Below are 5,511 nucleotides of genomic sequence, written 5' to 3'. Positions count from 1 at the left end.
TATAGTAGACTAATTCTATTAAACATGAAAATATTTTCTGAATTTTTAATATTATATATGATGACATTTATATAACCTTGGGGTTCATTTTTCTTGTCTTTCAAAAGGACAGCATCAAATCAACATGCTGTCACCTGAAACTAATACAACACTGTATGTCAATTACACTTTATTAATTTAAAGAAAGTGGGGGGGGATATTACCTATCTCACAGATTGTGGTGAAGAGTAAATGAAACGTTCTACGTTAAATATTTAGCATACTACCTGAAATATCTTTGACTAAAAGAAATTGTTAGTTCCTCTTTTGAGGTCAGTTCTTGTACCACAGATGAGTACATGCATATGTAGAGAAAATGAGAAAGCAGCTAATGGTGAATATTTGTAGCATGTGATGCTAGTCATGCACTAAGGAAGAACTTGGTGTTCCAATATGTTGTATTGAATTGTGATGAACATAAGGAGCATATACTTTTGGTATCAGATATTTGCTAATATATGAGTTTGGGGAAGATATTTTATTTTCTTTATGCCTTACCTTTCTATCACTAAAAACAGTATTTTTTCTGTTACAATCTGACATGTTGGACTTGGGGGTTGAGTGTGACTCTTTGCTCCTAGATGAAATGTCCATATTTTCAAAACTCAAATTGTCGTTTAAGTACATGTCTAAGTTGACAAGCATCCACTTCACAGGAGACTTCAGAAACAAAGGGACATATTGAAGAGCTCTGGACTGGGAATCAGGAGCCCAGTATTTACATTAATGCTGCACTAACATGTTGAGAGATGAAGGCTAGTTATTTAGGCTCAGTTTCCTCATTTATAACACAAGATGTGTGGTAGTTAATTTTGTCAGAATGACAGGCCAGAGGGTGCTCTGATTAAGCTTATTTCTGGGCATGTCTGTGAGGGCCTTTGCAACTGATACTAGCATTTGAATGGTGGAGTCAGAAAGTAGATTGCCCTCCCCAATGTGGGTAGGCCTCATCCAGTCCACAAGGGCCCAAAGAACACAAGTTAGAAGGAGGAGTTCACTCCTTTTGCCTTGCCTCTCTTGATCTGGGCTATCCCAATCTTTACTTTCAGTCAGATTGGGATTTATACCACAGGCTGCCCTGATTCTCAGGCTTTTGGGGTTCTAACTGAATGACATCAGCTTTCATGGGTCCTGCCATGCAAATGCCTCCATAATCATGTGAGCCACTTCCTCATAGTAAATCTCCATTACGAAAGATGTGTTCTGTTTCTCTGGAGAACTCTTACTAATACAATCTGTATTTTATTATTTCATCTTTGAGATTCCATGATAAGATGTATATACAGGAAACATGTTTTAAACACTTCAGTTTATCATGGAGCTGAGCAAATATCAACATTTTTAAGTACTGGGGGAATAGCTAATGGCTACAACATCTTTGACACAGAAGGACTAATAAATTAAAATTTAAAAATTCAATTTCTGTTTTTCATAATGAATGAGGGTGGAAAATGAGATTTTCATTGTATCTCCTAGCGAGCTGGATCCATGTCTCCCTGCTAGTGTAGCTCTGAGGCCTCCACCTCCACAGACCATACTTTTATTTTAGCATTTCCTTATTCTTTTCTTTAAAAAAATTTTTTTAACTTATTTATTTAAACAGAGAGCGTGTGAATGTGAGTGGGGCGAGGGGCAGAGGGAGAGGAAGAGAGAGAATCTCAAGCAGACTCCACAGTGAACAAGGAGCTGGAGATGGGACTCAATCCCAAACCCTAAGATCATTACTTGAGCAGAAATCAAGAGCTGGATGCTCAGCCAATTGAGCGACCTATTTTGGCGTTTAAAAAAGAAAAGTTTTCTTGAGTCTAACATCCATTTGAAAACTGAGATACACATTGAGATTCATCTCAGTGGGTTTACTTCTAACCAAATAATTCTATAAGAGCTAAAAAGTGATGATTTTTGCCAGATTAATTAACAGTTATATATATTTAATAATTTTGAAATAAATACTTAAAAAATAATACATAAAATATAACAATGAGTCTAAATCTGACTTTTCTGGGAAAATTTACAATTACAACCTTGAAAACCAAGTTTTAATACTCTCAGTATCAAAGTGGGAATAAGGGTGCCTCCATTATAGGAAGTAAAGTATGTTTCTCTGAAGCATCTTTTAACACTAATGGAAGAACTAAAAGCTGGGCAAGATTGAGCCAAACTCACTTAGCTGAGAAGGCCTCCAGAAATAGGTGCACTTTCTTTCTTCCTAGCTACATGAGTGGAAAACTAAATGTACTGTATTCTTCAGCAAATGTCTGTGCTCCATAAAGGGAAAGCTGTAGAAATTGAAAACCCAATTGCTAAAGACAAGAGATATAAGTAAAGATTGGGAAGTCAGTTGTGTTAAAGTCTGTGGAGGGAAAGAACAAGCAAATAAGAATGTAAGAAATGTCTTGCTATGCTGGACTGTATTCTGTGACTTCCTTAAGAAATGGAAGTTGACATAGTCCATTACCTAGAAATAAAACACATTTTTAGATCAAACAACCATTTTTCACAAGGTCACAAAAGCTCGGCTAGCAAGAAAACCAAATAGGCATGGAAGCAATGGGCTTACTCAGATCATTTTAGGTTGATTAGTCATTTATTTCATTTTCAGTTTATATGCTAGTTAGTGGGTAGAGATTGGACTACACGATGAGACCTTAATAATTGTACTTGGATCAGTGAAAGAAATCATGCAAGAAGAAAAAGCATGGGATCAATTCCATTTCACTGGTCCACATTATAAAGTTAAAATGGAAGGTGAAGAGCATAGTCATGTTGGCTATACCTGGTTAGAAAACGTGTAGAACTGACTTGGTAGCTACTGCTTCCCCCTACAATGTCAAACATACATGATGAAAGTATCATTTAATTGTCTACCAGTCTGATAAAATCATATTCTGAACACTCTAAGTCGAAATTCAAAGCCACCGTATTTTTACATTTATCACGTGAGAATTTTTTCTCATTTTTACATGCACAGTTGTTTTTGCGTTAATTATGGTAAATAATCTTTACCACATTTCTGAGAAATAGATGTAGTAAGTAAAAATTTAAAATAAAAACCTCAAGGGACTAAGAAAATTGTTCCAGCTATTATTTTCGCTAGAAAAGGTTTGTCCTCTAAGAATGATCGGGTATATTGAAGGTTAGAGTGTCGCATTCTAGTTGTGTAGTTATTATCAGGAGTGTGTTTCATCATTGCTGTATCCCCCATGTAAATCATTGTACCTTTAATAGTTCAAGTGAGGTATCTCACTGTTGAGTGGTTCAAGGCTTTTGCAAGCAGCTATGGACAAAAACCCTTCACTCCACATCTGTTGGATAGGTGCCTGAGAATGGCTATGCACAGTTCTCACCTCATAGGTGATCCACGGTGTGCAGACACTGGCTCAGTTTCCACATGGACCCCAGCTCTGGTAAAGTAGGGATAACCTACTTTGACTCCGAATCTTTCTTTATAGTCCGTCCAGCTATCTGTAGTGACTCATTCTTCTATGTTCTCTTCCCAACTCTGAGCCCTGGTGATCTTCACTTATTCAGCAATAATCAGAGACCACGGCTATCCCTGGAGAATTCAGTCTCTGGTTATTCTTGAGAGCTGAAGGAGAGGCTTATTGAGTGTGATGAATTGCACCAAGCCTACGTTTATTAGATACAGCATCAGCTGCATACACTGGGAAAATACTTGTTGCAATAAGAAAGGCAATCCAGGGGCACTTGGGGTGGCTCACTGCATTAAGCCTCTGCCTTCGGCTCATGTCATGATCTCTGGGTCCTGGGAACAAGCCCTGAATCGGGCTCTCTGGTCAGCAGGGAGCCTGCTTCCCTTCCTCTCTCGCTGCCTGCCTCTCTGCCTACTTGTGATCTCTCTCTGTCAAATAAATAAATAAAATCTTAAAAAAAAAAAAAAAAGTAAAAAGAAAGGCAATCCAACATTCATACAAACTGTGGAGCTGTGTTGCCTGGGTTTAAGTATAGGTATGGCTCTGCCACTTTCTTAGTTATGTGACCTCTGACAAGCTATCCAAGATTTCTGTGCCTCAGTTTCCTTATCTGCAAAACTGGAGTAGTAATAGTACCTATCCTATAAGGCTGCTGTAAGCTTTAAATGAATGAATACATATAAAATGTTTAGAACAGAATAAGTACTTAATGAATGTTAGATGTTATTACTAAATGTGAGGTGTATTGTTTATTGAACCTACAAGGCTTGTTTATAGCACAGCCTCCCCAAGTTAACCAAGGACAATTGTTTTGAGATTCTGTTAAAAAACAATTGATATAATAGCACATGTCCTCCATCTCCACTAAGATATGTTTGGTCTTACAAATTTAAAGTGGGAGAATTAATAAATTGGCCCTTGTCAATATTAAGAGACAGGATATGTTAAACTCAGCTGATGAGGAGGCAAGATATAATTTAGAAGATCATGAAGGATGAACATTAACCTGTGGGTCTACATGTAAGAAATCCCCACGTTCTGTAGCCAGGTTTAATCATGTCTCCCTGGGCTCCACTTCTAACCATTAACAAACTACCTCGTTGTCTCTCCTGAGGCTGACAGGCAATTTTAGTGATAAATAAAGTTGAAGACTTTCAAAGTAAAGTTTGAATTACTTTGCATATATTTACACACATAAACAAAGCAACATTTGGCAAGTTAGGATTTGTCAGTATAAAAGACATTTAATAAATTTATCACCACCTAGTTGTTCCAGAGGCAAACACTAATTTTCATATGATTAATCTAAACATTCAAAGAGTGAATTAATGAATTTCTAAACAACTTAACTGTGGCTTCCTGCTACCTTTGCAGATCTTTTACCCACTTATGTGGAAATCTCTTTCTTTCTTTCATTTAATTTCTCTCACCTCTCCTAAATTGGGGGACCAAAACAAATAAATGACTTATTAAAGACATATGTAAAAAAGAATTTCTCACTCTTCTAAATGCAAATATACATGGAAAAGAAGAAAAAATGTTTTGATGGTGGCGTATTTCTTATGATCTACCTGATGCCTAATAGGTAATAATAAACCACTTTCATGAATCAGAGCCTGAGAAAAAGGTTGCCTCTACTTTATAGAGCACTATACACTTCAGAGTACTCAACGGAAAGGATAGGTAAGAACATTCTGGAATAAGAGTTACAGGGAGAGGGCAGTAATACAGCACAGTTTTCCTAACAGACTGAATTTGCCAATATTCCTCAGTATTAGTTGCTAGTAATGAATAAATGTTCTAACTATAGAGATTGTTAGAAAAGACTAAGTTATCAAAATGGGACAGTTTAGTCTGTTCTGGGAGACTAGGCTGAAGTAGTGATAACCTCAGGCAATGTTAGATGTTTGTTTAGGCAGCAAGTTCCCTTGAGGGCTTACCCTCTGTTGTTTGTTCTTCCTAGGTTGGAAAGCTGTGACGGACACCAGTAGTTTATTATTTCCTATTACAGAAGAAGAAACCTAGGCCTGGGCAGATA

This window comes from Mustela putorius, unplaced genomic scaffold (assembly GCF_011764305.1).
Source record: "Mustela putorius furo isolate JIRA1106 unplaced genomic scaffold, ASM1176430v1.1 tig00003834_pilon_pilon_pilon, whole genome shotgun sequence".
Lineage (NCBI taxonomy): Eukaryota > Metazoa > Chordata > Mammalia > Carnivora > Mustelidae > Mustela > Mustela putorius.
The sequence above is the reverse complement of the archived record's forward strand: the minus strand, read 5'-3'. Positions refer to the sequence as shown.